The following is a 15,475-nucleotide window of genomic DNA, read 5'->3' on the forward strand; positions in this document are numbered from 1 at the left end:
CGAGAAAAACGTATGGAACTGTAAATATCCAGTATATTGTAACAACATTTCCCAGAATGGACCAATGTCTGAATGTCCATCACTGGTCTGGAACCACCACTGGTGCCTAAGAACCAAAGTGATACTGCTAGGACTTTATCCCTCTTTACGAACAAGAGTACGGAGGCTGCAAACAAATCTTTCCTGGGCACCATATACAACCAGAATTCCAAAAAAGTTGGAACCCTGTGTAAAATGTAAAGAAAACAAAAAATGCAATGATTTGGATATATCTTCAAACCATATTTTATTCAGAACAGAACATAAAACACTGTTCAGAACTGGAAAGTTTGACATTTCTCCATTTCATTTGAAAAAAATGAACTCACTGTAACATCTGTGCTGGTTTCTGCTTCAGCCGCTAGATGGCACCTTTGCTGCGGTTGGTGCTTGACAGCATCTATTCTATTTTATTCCTGGGACTTGTGGGCAGTCCAGAAGCTATTGGGTTAAATCCTGTTAGTTTGGGTTTCTTCCTGGTGTCAGCGCTGAATGAAGCTTTTCACTATATAAACCCCTGAGGACCAGTTCCCACTGCCAGTCAATGTTTGTGCTACCTGGTTTTACTTGTGTTCAGTCCAGCTGGTGTTTCATCCTGATTTATCCTGTTCCCTGACCTCGGCTAGTTTATTGACATTTCTCCTGCCTGACGATTCGGGACCTCCCGTACCTCCTGGATCTGACCCGGCTTCCTGGCTATTCTTCTTGCCACCTTGCACCACCAAACAGCAGTTGACTCTGTAGCCCTAACCCAGGGACCCCTGTGTAAGTCCAGAGCCCTGTACAGGGATTAAGGGGTGAAGGCCACGGCAAACTCTGGGTTTTAGGAAATGGAGTAGCTTGTGCCAAGCCTGTACTTGGTAGCCATTTTAGAGCTGCCAGCTGACCATGAACAGTGCCCACGAGACACTCACTTAGAAATTGATGGCAGAAAAACATCTGAAAAAAGGGGTTAACAAAAGGCTGGAAAAGTAAGTGGTACTAATGAAAAACAGCTGGAGGGTCAGAGAAAATATAGGACCTGATTAACTATGACTGGCATTTTAAACGCCAGTCTTAATGTAGGGGCATTTGGGAGTTAGGAAGTACAAAATTCAATGAGAGATGCATGACACTTAATGAATTAGGCACATCTCCTCAGTGGGGTGCACGTTCCCAGAAATATTACTCCAGTCAGGGACTGGAGTAACATTTCTGGTGTAACTTTTCATGAATTGGCCTGGTGGGCACCGACACATCCCCGTCCTGCCCTTGCTCCCTTCCAAGGTAACGGACATGAAGTATGTTACTGATGTACACAAATTGTCTCTTCAGAGAGGAAGAGGACTAGAACTCTAGTGCCGCCTATAGGAAGTAGCAATTCTAAAAGTCACTATCAACTCTCTAACAAGCCTTGTCACATGACTTAGGATTAAAGCTAAAACCAAAATCTCAATTTGCAGACACTGTGTTTCGGGTTATTGCTCCTCGTCAGTGCAAAGTGTGAGATTTAGTTTGGCTGGGTGAGAGGCGTCTGACTGGGATCCAAGGGGTAACGTTTCTCTGAGCAGAGTGACATATCAAGCCTGACATGCCGAGGTGAGGACACAACATGCGGTGACGGGGAGATGCAAAGGTTCAAGTGCTTGAAATAGGATCTATCAAATGAGCTCAGATTAAATCATTCATTATTGGGCGTGGAATATAAACGGCTGCCACCACTATGACGGCCTGCTGGGAAATTAATAAAAACTCATTATGCCGGATTATGCAACATCAGCTTTTGGCATCCAACGCTCATAGTGTAGAGATATATGGGAACATACACTATCTAATAGAGATCTGTACAGAGCGTTACGGAAGTGTCACAGTGCTGTATTGTGGGCTGTTTGTGCAATGTACATGCAGAAGAATTGCTGGCATCATCTCTTTCACTGTATATCCTACTAATAAAGATAAGTAAATGGATGGTGCGGTCAGCGGCTGCAGGTAATAATACATATTAATTGCTGCAATCAGCTTTTACCATGACAGGGATTAATACTGCGGCCGCATGCTCTCCCTGAGCTAATCACATCTGACGTTTTGTATTTACGTTATTCTGGATGAACGCAGATACTCATGGCCGACACATTGACAGGTTTTCCTCTGCACAGCGGCATGCCCGGCCATCTGCTGCAGAGTCCTTCCATCCAAGCTAATGGGGTCTGCAATAAATACCCAATAGCCAGCTAGCTGAGAGTGCCATTCGTACTATAGGTATGGGTCAGAACCTCAGCGATCATTGGGTAACAGAATATTATACGATATGCCATTACTTACCAAGATGTAAATTAATTACACCTCTAACCCCTTCCCGCCATAGACCAATTTTGTTGCACTTTGCTTTTATTCTTTGACATAGCCGTATGAGTATTTTTTTTGTTATTATGCAGTATGGGTTGTAGTTTTAATGACAATTAGTAAATTTGATCCAGAAACAGGATGCCCCAGGTAAGTAAGATTATATTGAAGCCAAATCTGTATAGTTTTCTTTTTTTTCATTTAAGTGGTGAAGAAAAATGGCGAGCTGACTTTTTTATACACCATTTTTGGGCACAAACAATGTTTAGAGGAAACTTGTCACCATGAAAATAAAGTCCAATCTGTAGGCACCATGTTATAGAGCAGGAGCTGATGAGTAGATTGATATATAGTTTTGTGTGAAAAAAAATCAGTATAATCTGTGTTTTAATCATTAAAACTTTTGCTTTTTCTGGGTTTTAGGCTCAGTGGGCGGTCCTATCAGTGATTGACAGCTCTCTCTGTATGCACACTTATGCATACAAATTGTCAATCACTGATAGGACCGCCCACTCAGCCTAAAACCCAGAAAAAGCAAAAGTTTTAATGATTAAAATACAGATTATACTGAATCTTTTCTCAGAAAACTATACATCAGTCTACTCAGCTTCTTCTGCTCTATAATATGGTGTCTGAGATTGCACAGCTTTCTTATAGTGATGGGTTCCCTTTAAATTGCTACTCATTGTATTTTTGGGGGAAGTTACAGTGACTGAAAAAAGAGTATTTCTGGCATTGGTTTTTTTTTTCTTTATAGCTTTTACCATACAGGTTAATAAATGTTATAGTTTGATATTGTGGATTTTCAGCGTTACCAGGCCATAAATACAAGGCTAATGGTTCCTCGTTCCATGTTGTAGTGGAAACTTATATATATATATATTTTTTGTGTGCTGCCCATTACCATAACATTTTTATGTCTGAGGAGCAGGTTACATGCTGATAATATTACAATACACATCATTTCATTCTATATTAAAGGGGCTGCCCACTACTCTAAAACAGGCCTAGGGTGGTAGAAAAAAAAAGTTACTCACCTACCATAGCGGCACTGCTCCTCCCTACTCCATTCTCCTTTACCGGTCTCCTCGCTTTTTATTCGGACAAGGGGTGTCACATGACCACTGCTCTTGATCAGCAACTCAGATCAGCCGCAGCCTTCAAATTCCATCCAAGCCAGAAGAAGCGTTCTCTTCTTTGGCTAAGGCTATGTTCACATGTCCAGTAATCATTTGTTAGAACGGATCTAGCAGCAAAAAAGTTGTGAAGATTGTCCGTTTTTAAAAAACTGATTTCTGTTTTTTTTTAACATTAAAGTCTATGGAAAACAGATCCGTTTATTAGGAATTTGTCGTTCACCCATTTGAAACGGATTAGTTTTTTGCTTACTGGAGGTGGAAAAATAAAAATGTAACATATACTACTGGACTTTGAAACCGATTCAGTTTAATTAACCGATCAGTTGTCTGTAGACTTCAATATTAAAAAAACGGATCCAGGTGAAATTAGTTTTTTAAAAACAAACAAAAAAGTTATGCCTGCACAACTTGCTGGATCCCATCTAATGGATGATTACTGGACATGTGAACATAGCCTTAGATGGACTGTGACGGCTGCAGGTGAGCACACCATCAACTCCAATCTGGGAGAGTGCCCACTTTGATGCCTCCCCTTTAGGCACTTAATCCCCTGATGAACCCCTACAATTAGAGGGGGCAAACGAGTAGGGATGAATACTGAAGAATCATGGAGGATAAGTACTTTATGGAGAATATTTATATATTTGTCTTTGTTCTTTTGCTCCTGGCTCTTACATGGCATGTGTGGTTGAACTTGCTTTCTATCTGAGATTACCCTCTGGTACACACCAATTCCTTTATGCATATTGACAATAATGTCCATTACTACATCTGTCTGTGGAAGTGGAAGTGAAGGATCCTAACTCGGATCTGACAGGTTTCTGTCTATTTGGACATTGGGCGAGTGCAATATACTAACTAAGCCAATGTACAACCCTTCTGTATTAATAGGGACCACTGCAAGTTTATACCTTACCCTGATTAAAGGATACTTAAGTCTTTATCATTATTGCCATGTAAGGGGTCTATTAAGGACAAGACTTGTCTGTGTTCTGGTTACGTTCACACTACATCTGAATGTCTACTACTATCCAGCGAGGTGTGTGATTTTGGCTAATAAGCCCTGACAGCCTCCGGCACTTAAGAGGACCACCTACATTTTTGGTTCCTGTACTATATTTTCATTGTTTTTCTGGCCGGTAGGGATATTTAATCCCATCATTTTCTCCTTACTGTTCTTAATGATTGTGGTACCCCTTTCTATCAAGGTCAGTAAGGGCCAAAAAGGGCGAACCGACATTGAGCGGGGGCGCCACATCGATGATTAGGATGCCAACCTCTGCGGCAAGACAGGGAAACTACGAAGGAAAGTAGGGTGATTGTTTCCACTGCCCTTGATGCCCCCCTCGATCTAATTTAAACATTCAATACCTAAGGATGCATGACAAGCATTAGACCACTCTTGTGCACTTATCAGTGCTCTCATGGTGCCGTCTGTTATTTTATGTGTGCTTGCTTTTTTTTTGGACGTGTTGTGGTGGTGTTATCCCCCTGCAGGGTGCATTAGGGTAAGTTAGGACGAGCCAACGTTGAGAGGGGGCACCACTTTGTTCTAGGGGTGCCAACGTCCGCGACAAGGTAGGGAGACCGCTAGATCATCATTAGGGTCAGTTATCCCTAACATCCTACTACATTCACTATACTTACCCATTTCTGCCTATAAGCCCCCCTTTTTAAATTATTTTGTAATAAAATATTTTGTATATAGTAGGAGGGTCTTTTTTTGTATTTTTCTTAGAAGGCTGCAGATGATCAGCGCTCACCTGGAAGAGACAATGCAAGAGATACAATGCAGAGGATACAGGGTGGGGTATGTTGAAGCAGTGGCAGTCTGGTAGGTGAGTATCAATATATTTTCTCATTACTCGGGCCCCATTTAGAATGTGTTTCAAAGTAGTGGACAAATCCTTTAACAACTCCGAACTAGTGATGAACGCAAGTGCTCGTTGCTCGAGTTTGCATCGGGTGCTCGGGTATGCACCGAGTATCACGGGTGCTCGAGTGACATTCTCGCATCCCCACGGCCGCATGTTTCGCAGCTGGTAGACAGCCACTAAACATGCAGGTTTGCCTGACAAACAAGTGCAATCCCCCCATGTTTTGTGGCATGTCGAAACATGCAGCCGCGGGGACATTTAAAGGGGTTGTCCACTACTTTAGATTACCCCCTCAATGTATCCCCCCGGAGCCCCTAAGACTTTGTGTAAATACCTTCCATTGCAGATAATGCCTGTGAGCGGCGCTATCACTGACCACTCACAGACATCACGTGACCCTTGGCTGCAGCCGGCTCTGACATTCGCTGATGTCATGACAAGGGCTGGCAGCAGCCGGGGGTCTTTTTCTTCCTGGTTCCACAGTGAATGCCAGGCTGTGGGCGGGGTTACTCCCCCATTTCACACCCGGCATCCACCGCGCGCTCTGCCTCTCCCATTCATTGGGAAAGTGCGTGGTGGATGCCGGGTGTGACGAGGGAGGTAACCCCGCCCACTACCCAGCAGCCACCGCGTGGACCCCAGCACTGAGTCAAGCATCACTTGTCGTGACGTCCAAGCGGGGTCACGTGATGCCTGTGAGTGGCCACCGATAGCGCCGCTCACAGGCAGAAACAGCAACAGAAGGTATTTACAATAAGTCTTAGGGGCCCCGGGGGGGTACATTAGGGGGGTAATATAAAGTAGTGCACAACTTCTTTAACTCAAGCACCCGCGATACTCGGTACATACTTGAGCACCCTAGACAAACTCGAGTAACGAGCACTTGCGCTCATCACTACTCCCAACATGTTTTTCTACACTCATATACACTGCTCAAAAAAATAAAGGGAACACTCAAATAACACATCCTAGATCTGAATGAATGAAATATTCTCATTGAATACTTTGTTCTGTACAAAGTTGAATGTGCTGACAACAAAATCACACAAAAATCATCAAAGGAAATCAAATTTATTAAGCAATGGAGGCCTGGATTTGGAGTCACCCCCAAAATTAAAGTGGAAAAACACCCTACAGACTGATACAACTTTGTCCTTAAAACAAGTCAAAATGAGGCTCAGTATTGTTTGTGGCCTCCACGTGCCTGTATGACCTCCCTACAACGCCTGGGCATGCTCCTGATGAGGTTGCGGATGGTCTCCTGTGGGATCTCCTCCCAGACCTGGACTAAAGCATCCGCCAACTCCTGGACAGTCTGTGGTGCAACGTGACGTTGGTGGATGGAGCGAGACATGATGTCCCAGATGTTCTCAATCGGATTCAGGTCTGGGGAACGGGCGGGCCAGTCCAAGCTTCAATGCCTTCATCTTACAGGAACTGCTGACACAACCGCACCAGCATATGGTCTCACAAGGGGTCTGAGGATCTCATCTCGGTACCTAATGGCAGTCAGGCTACCTCTGGCGAGCACATGGAGGGCTGTGCGGCCCTCCAAAGAAATGCCACCCCACACCATTACTGACCCACTGCCAAACCAGTCATGCTGAAGGATGTTGTAGGCAGCAGATCACTCTCCATAGCGTCTCCAGACTCTGTTACGTCTGTGCTCAGTGTGAACCTGCTTTCATCTGTGAAGAGCACAGGGCGCCAGTGGTGACTTTGCCAATCCTGGTGTTCTGTGGCAAATGCCAAGCGTCCTGCACGGTGTTGGGCTGTGAGCACAACCCCCATTTGTGGACGTCGAGCCCCCATACCACCCTCATGGAGTCAGTTTCTAACCGTTTGTGCAGACACATGCACATTTGTGGCCTGCTGGAGGTCATTTTGCAGGGCTCTGGCCGTGCTCCTCCTGTTCCTCCTTGCACAAAGGCGGAGGTAGCGGTCCTGCTGCTGGGCTGTTGCTCTCCTACGGCCCCCTCCACGTCTCCTGGTGTACTGGCCTGTCTCCTGGTAGCGCCCGCCTCCAGCCTCTGGACACTACGCTGACAGACACAGCAAACCTTCTTGCCACAGCTCGCATTGATGTGCCATCCTGGATGAGCTGCACTACCTGAGCAACTTCTGTGGGTTATAGAGTCCATCTCATGCTACCACGAGTGTGAAAGCACAACCAACATTCGAAAGTGACCAAAACATCAGCTAGAAAGCATTGGTACTGAGATGTGGTCTGTGGTCCCCACCTGCAGAACCACTCCTTTATTGAGTGTGTCTTGATAATTGCCAATAATTTCCATCTATTGTCTATTCCATTTGCACAACAGCATGTGAAATTGATTGTCAATCAGTGTTGCTTCCTAAGTGGACAGTTTGATTTCACAGAAGTTTGATTTACTTGGAGTTATATTCTGTTGTTTAAATGTTCCCTTTATTTTTTTGAGCAGTGTATAATCAAAGAAGTATTCCCATCTTGTATTATATATTATTTTGCACATTGCTAGGATATACCATAACGTTATGATCCAACCTCTGTGATTCCTGCTGAAATCAGCTCTAATAGTTTTTATTTAGCTAAAACTACAGGGAACATACGAACTCTATACACCCAGCATCTGCAGATAAATACACCTGAGGCTTAGTAACAGCAGATAGATGTGGAATAACCTCTGATACTATGTTCCTCTATTACCATAATGATGGATTTGCATGCAGCAGGTAGAACACTTAACTCTTCATGTAACACTTTGTTTTTACTCTGCTTTGAAATTGTATAGAAGCAAAACTTGCTAGTTTAACAATTTTTTATAGATCTGCCCAGATAGCAGCCCCCTGGTGCACCTTTGGATTCCAAACTAAGGCCTTAGAGGTCTGTTTTTCTCACGTACCATTATTTTGATCAGAGTGAGGTCCGAGTGTCATCAGTATTTCACATACGTAGGGAAAAACAAAAACTTTCTCCACCTTCTCCTATGCGACAGTCCGTGAAAATCGGACCGAGCTGGGAAGTCATCCGAGTGATGTCCAATTCTTTGTCACAGGCCCATAGACTTACATTGTTGATTCTGAGCCAACACACAGATCAAAATTGAACATGTCTCCACGATTTTGCACAGACCTCTTGGTCCAGGGAAAATCATGGACATGTACTAGGCTATCACAGGTACGAGTGCTATCCGTGAAAAGCAGAGAGCACTCATAAGCAAAAAAACAGGCGTCTGTGGCTGAGGCCTAAAGCAAATTTCACATAGCTGTAATGTGGTAATATGACCACTTCAACTCCTGCTTCCCCCACTGCTCCACTGAATTGAACTCAGATGACAACAGAACCACAGAGGGCCCAGATTCTGCTGCCATGGTATAGATGTGTAAAACCACATTTGAGAGCTTTATATTTATATTAAGTTCCAAAAATGGGTTTAGATAGATGATGAGTAGATGAACATAAAAAATTTGCAAGACCCTGGTCAACCAGCCATGTCAGTAATCCATGGCCACCGGAGCAAAGCCATGTGAACCTCTTCCTACCTGACTTTCGAGAGTTGAGCCGCAATGATGACATCACGTCAAGCCTAATAATCAGCAGAAGGACCAGAGATTCCAGTAGGTAGAAGCAGGTTCACAGGACTAAGGTTCGGCGACCACAGACTACTGATGAGGTGGCAGGACCAGTGTCCCGACAATCTTTTTGGTTGTCTATAGTTTGGATCCATAAGTGGATGTCATGAATGGGTTATTCCAATCTACATAAGTAATCACCTATCCACTGGATAGTTGATAACTGTTCGATCAGTGTGGATCCCACCACTGGAATCAATACATGGCCAATATGGAAGACTTGTGTCCTTCATTCTCCTCTGGTTCACCCCTGGTCACAAGACTATGCACCCTGCCACTACATATAAATCTATGAAAATTAAGATACTTGAAGACAGCTTAACATTTCAATCAGCTATACTCTTGGATGTCTGCAACTTGATTGGGGGGCAAGGCACATGGTCAACAGGTAGCTCCATTTAGCTCATCCTGGCTGGGTCTCGTGACCAAGGGAGATCCAAGGGAGTCATTATTTTGGCGATTATGGGGATCCCAGAGGTGGAACCTACACTGATCTAAAATGTATAACCTATACTGGAGTACCCCTTTAATTCTTTGGAGCGTAATGTATTGCATCCACCATTTTTGCTTAAAGGGGTTGGTCTTGGTGTCCAAATAAGTTCAAAAGCTTCATCTCCATATCTACTATTTGGAGTGTAGAGGTAAAGATTTTACAAAGAATGTGTCACAGACTTTTACGTACACTGCACTAAACAGCATGAATGGCCTTAACACACTTTTAGATTAATGGCTGCACATATCAGGAAATGCAGTCTACGCCTGACTTAGCTATAGCAGTAGCACCGGGCAGCCTCAGCAAGCAATATATAGCTGAGTTACAGAAAGGATTCTGCAACTGCCAGTTTCTAGCTGCCAAAGAAATGCGTGCCAATAGATCTTGATATAAAATTCCATCATTGGCAAATTATCGCAGTAGTTTAAAATTTGCATTGAGGAGAATTGCTGCATTCTGCTGTCATTATGCACATGTCAAATATTTAAATTGAAAAGGCCATCTGTCAAAATTTAGACAATGAAGGAAGAGAATTAAGCACTAGCATCAGCATCAATATAATCTGTATGCTGCACAGCATCCTCCAACCAGAGGTGCATGTTGCTTCTACTGTAGTTAAAGAGGACCTTTCACTGGATTTTATTAATTTAAACTGAGTCCCTCCTATTATTACCGCTGTTCCACTGATCTTGGAACAGTTTTTCCTTTTTTTCTCTGCCCTATCATTCCAAAGTTATCCTCCCAATAATAATGATGCAAATAACCAACTGGGTATATACCACAGAACTTCTCTGGGTATTTCCTTTTTCTCCTCTATGACTCTGGTCAATCAAAACATGGCCACGTCATAGAGGGGAAAAAGCAAACACCCACAGAGAAGGTCACAGCTGCATCCAGCCTCAGCTTGTTCTCACTTTAGTCACCACATCCCTTCTTGCTATTGGAGAAAATAGGAGAACAGCATCGCTGGAGAACCGGACCGGTCTGGAAAAACTGGTAGATGGTATTTTGCTAACTCCTTCTGTGTGGTATAGCTGTCTATAGCAGCTTTTTGTGGTGGCTAATAGAGGGAAGTGTGGCACCCCAGGGGTCTGGTTTCCACAGTAACAGCAATGTTATGTCTGAGAGCAGGTGGGAGGTCTCTTGGTCAGGAATCCTATGCATGCCACACCTCCTGCCCAGTCCTGGGAGGGGAAGAACTTCCCCTATATAAACCTAGGGCTGAGTCAGGGTTAGTGAGTAGAGAAGAAGTAGAGACAGAGAAAAGAAGCAAATATAGGAACAGAACATCAGGAGCTCTGTGGGAGCAGTGTTACAAGGAGTCAGGGGCTGGCAGCTGCAGAGCTCGCCCTGACTGAGAAGATTTCTTACCGGACCCGGAGTCCGAGGCTGTGGGGACTAACTCCTACCCAGCAGCAGAATCCGTCAGGCAGGGGATTCCAGGTCCTCTGGCCAAGAAACCCGAAGGCACGATCACACGCATGGGACCAGCACCGCCGTCGTGGAGCGGAAGCTACTAGAAGGCCCCGAGTCACCGGCCATACGGGTGAGCACCACACGGTACACTCAGGGACGTGGGCTACTTATACCCGCCTCTAGCAAGGTAGCCAGAAGAGTACAGTTAGTCTGGGAGGCCTACAACTCCGCCTGGCCAGGGGAGATCCCATCTGCTCAAGGACTGACCAGGCCCCAATCGCTAGCCAGTACTCCGGGAGGGTCTATCTTTGTCACCAGTAAAGACCCTGAACTACACCGTACTGTCTCCGAGTGGTTCCTGCTACCCCCATCATCCACGTCGGCTGCCCTGAGGCCATACCCCTCCCGTTGGGGGTTATACTATCACGCTGCACAATCCTACCACCGGCCTCAGCGGTCTGCCCTGCAGCAGCAGCTCCTTAGCTGTACTCAACGGGTGGCGTAGTCGTCCAACATCTACATCGCCGCTCAGTTTGACTCCCTGGGCACGGACCGGGTCACCGCCACGAGACTACAACCCTCAACAGATCCGGCTCCGGGTAAGCTCCCGCGTGCGCAACGCAGCGAGACACAGGCCCAGGGGCGCGTCAACTTTTGGCGTAGTCGGCAGGATTCCGTGCCCGCAACCACCGGGTACTGCATGCCTGAAAAAAGAGACTGTTCAAACTTACCTGTGGTGAAGATTCCCGCCTTCCGGCGCCATCTTCAGCCTTCTTCCCGCCATCGGTGAAGATTCCCGCCATCCGGCGCCATTTTCAGCCTTCTTCCCGCCTTCCGTGGAGTTTTCCCGCCGTTGGACGCCATCTTGAAGACGTCGCGCGGGAAGAAGAGGGGCGTGGACTCCGAAAGCGCGCGAGAAATGAAGCCCCGCCTCACGTCCGGACGTCGCGTAAGGTCCTGGAAGGAGCCCAGCAGACGCCGACGTCACAGGAGCGCGACGGAAGGTCCTCAACCCTGACGATCTACTGCGGAGCCGCGGCCTACGGAAGAGGATCATCGCAAGGTAGGCCACGGTCCACTAGGGGGGAGGAGGATGTCGGATACGGAGGAGAGCTTCACTGCCTCAACCCCCGCCAGCGCCATCGCTGCTGCAGTCATGCCTTTCACCATGCCCTATATCCCGGGAGCGGCCTGGCTACCCCAGTACTCAGGGGAGTCACATACCCTGCATGACTTTAGAGAAAAGCTGGATGGCCTCTTCCAGGTGTACCCCCTCACAGAAGAGCAAAAAGTGAGCATCCTGGTGGCCCAATTAACTGGGGCAGCCCGAAGGGAGGTAAAGTCCTGGCCACCTGGGGGGAGGACTGTCGCAGGGATACTAACCCGGCTGAGGGACACCTTTGATACCCGCACCTCAGCCGAGATCAAGCTTAGATTCTACGGGTGCAAACAGCGGGCACATGAGAGTATAAGGGACTATGCCCTGAACCTACAAGAGGCCCTGAGAGCCATTAAGCAGACCGACCCTGACGGCGTGGGAGACGAGGACAGGCTGTTGACTGAACAATTTATAGAGGGTTTATATTGCAATGCCCACCGAACCCAGTTGCGGGCAATGGCCTTACAGGACCCTCATCTGGGATTTGCACAGTTCAAGGACAGAGCCATCCGGGTGCTCCGAGAACCGGCACCAGGTGGCGTTGTGACCCACAGACCCACAGACGCCCCACTACTACTTACCACCAGGAGGCGGCGCCCTTGTCGGCAGGGCCTGTGGGAGCTGATGCGCAGGCTTTGAGCAATGACCCGGCTCCAGACCTGCACCATCAGGTCCAAGAGCTAGCTAAAAGCGTTGCTGCGCTAACCCGAACTGTGCAGTCTTTACAGGTTTCTACTCCAGGGAAGATCCAGCTGGCATCCGGACCGGAGGACATCCCGTGGCGTCGACCAAGGAGGACCCCACCGGCCAGAGGAAGACCCAGCGACCGATACAACGAGGACGGACGACCCATCTGCCGCCGCTGTAATCAACCCGGACATATGGCAAGGTACTGTCCTTTAAACTGGCACAACCTAGGGTAGAGGGCCAACCCCTAGGAAAAAGATCATCAGGCCCATCGAACTGGCGCGACAAATATGTGGGAGGACGTCCAGTCTTGCCTGTGGTACTGGATGGCATTCCTATGAGTGCCCTACTGGACACCGGGTCACAGGTTACCACCATCCCGTACGTGCTCTTCAAGCAGTACTGGAATGACTCGGATATTACCCGCTACCCTGACGACGACTTGAGTATCATCGCCAGCAATGGTCAGCCCGTGCCACAGATCGGATTTAAAGAGGTGACCATTAAAATTGGTAGAGTTGAACTGGCAGCACAGGGACTGATCATTGTAGACATTGACAAACACGAGAGTCACCCAAAGATAACTCTAGGAACTAATGTAATTGAAAATTGTCTTGCAGAGGTGATTTTCCTTTTACAGCAGGTTGCCAAGAACGCCAGCTCCGGCGAGCACTCCAAAAAGAGATCCGGGCACTGATGCGACGGCAACAGGTGGAACTCTCCGGCGGTGAGATTGGTAGCGTGAGAATGTGTGACCCTTTCCCTATTGCCATGACCCCAAAAAGTGAAATGATGATTTGGTGCCGGGCAGCTATTGGTCTGAGAGGTAGAGATTACCAGGCAATGGTAGAACCAGTTTACTCAGACAGTAGGCCCACCATCTTGACAGCACGGGGGGTGGTTAATGTACGCCATGGGAGGGTGCCCGTGCGCATAATCAATATCGGGAAGAGGGAAGTGTACCTGCCCCGGTATGCCACGCTAGCCAAATTATATACCATTAACCAAAATGCTATACAATCTGTGGAACCCTTGCCTCCATCTCACCCGGAGGAAGGTAACGGCTCTAAGAAAACAATGGAGGACTGGTGTCAGCAACTACATTTGGGTACTGACTCCACTCCCTCACACCAGAAACAGGGAGTCTATCGGGTGGTTCAAGAGTACGAGAGAGTGTTTAGTAAACACCCGTTAGACTTCGGGCGAGTCAAGGGGGTAGAACACCACATCCCCACGGGAGACCATCCTCCCATAAAAGAGAGGTATCGACCCGTACCCCCTGCAGACTACCAACACGCCAAGGGGATGCTTAGAGACATGAAGGAGGCTGGGGTGATCAGGGATAGCTGTAGCCCCTGGGCAGCTCCACTAGTCTTAGTCAAAAAGAAAGACAACACCATGAGGATGTGTGTAGATTACCGGAAAATCAACCGTATCACACACAAGGATGCGTACCCCTTACCAAGGATAGAGGAGTCTTTGGCTGCTTTAAGATCTGCTAACTTCTTCTCTACCTTGGATCTCACTAGTGGGTACTGGCAGGTTCCTGTAGCAGAGGCGGACCGGGAGAAGACCGCATTCACCACCCCGATGGGACTTAGCGAGTTTACCTGCATGCCGTTCGGACTCTGCAACGCACCAGGAACCTTCCAACGATTAATGGAGTGCTGTCTGGGCCACAGAAACTTCGAGACGGTCCTGTTGTACCTGGACGATGTCATCGTATATTCTAAGACTTATGAGGACCACCTGAAACACCTGGCGGAAGTGTTCGAAGCTCTGGCAAGCTACGGCCTAAAGGTGAAACCCTCCAAGTGTCACCTCCTGAAACCAAAGGTGCAGTACCTGGGACACGTGGTGAGCGCTGACGGAGTGGCTCCCGACCCTGATAAGATCACCGCAATTAAGGAATGGCCAAGTCCCTCCAGTGTAAAGGAAGTGCGGCAGTTCCTCGGGTTGGTAGGCTACTACCGCAGGTTCATCCCCGGTTTCACCAAAAAGGCAGCTCCTATGCAGGACCTCCTGATAGGCCAGTCCCGGAAGGCCAAGAACCAGAAGCCGCCCTTCAGATGGGAGAAGTTGGAAGAAGAGTCCTTCCGCCAGCTGAAGATGGCCCTCACGGGGGATGAAATCCTGGCGTACCCGGATTACAGCCAGCCCTTTATCCTCTACACCGACGCAAGTAACATCGGGCTAGGAGCCGTGCTGTCCCAGATCCAGCAGGGGAAAGAGCGAGTAATCGCTTACGCCAGCCGAAAACTGCGACCCACCGAAAGAAACCCTGAGAATTACAGCTCATTTAAGCTAGAGTTCCTGGCAGTGGTGTGGGCAGTCACCGAACGCTTTAAGCACTACCTCGCTTCTTCCCGGTTCGGCGTGTACACGGATAACAACCCGTTGACACACCTGTACACGGCAAGACTCGGTGCCCTAGAGCAGAGATGGATGGCCCGCCTGTCCAACTACGAGTTCACCATCAAATACCGGGCAGGACGCTCCAATACCAACGCGGACGCCCTGTCCAGGATGCCAAACCTACCGGACGTAGGAGAAGATCCAGAGGGACTGGAAGAAGTCGAACTCCCCGCGTTTCACCGTCATGGGACTATCCAGTATTCCCATCGGGTAAGGAGTAAGCAAGGCGCTACGCTTAACCCCTTACCTCACTACAACTGGGCGGAAACGCAAGACAGTGACCCTGCTGTCCGGCTGGTGAAGGAGATGCTGACTC

General features: G+C 47.6%; 1 protein-coding gene across 6 annotated transcripts in view; it reads right to left on the reverse strand.

Annotated features, from left to right (window-relative positions):
- The window catches only part of OSBPL6 (oxysterol binding protein like 6), a 310,483-nt gene that overhangs the window by 118,444 nt on the left and 176,564 nt on the right, over nucleotides 1-15,475 (reverse strand). The gene's annotated exons all lie outside the window — the stretch shown is intronic.

This window comes from Phyllobates terribilis, unplaced genomic scaffold, assembly GCF_046119375.1.
Source record: "Phyllobates terribilis strain yellow unplaced genomic scaffold, ASM4611937v1 Scaffold_9__5_contigs__length_417890890, whole genome shotgun sequence".
In the NCBI taxonomy this organism is placed as follows: Eukaryota; Metazoa; Chordata; class Amphibia; order Anura; family Dendrobatidae; genus Phyllobates; species Phyllobates terribilis.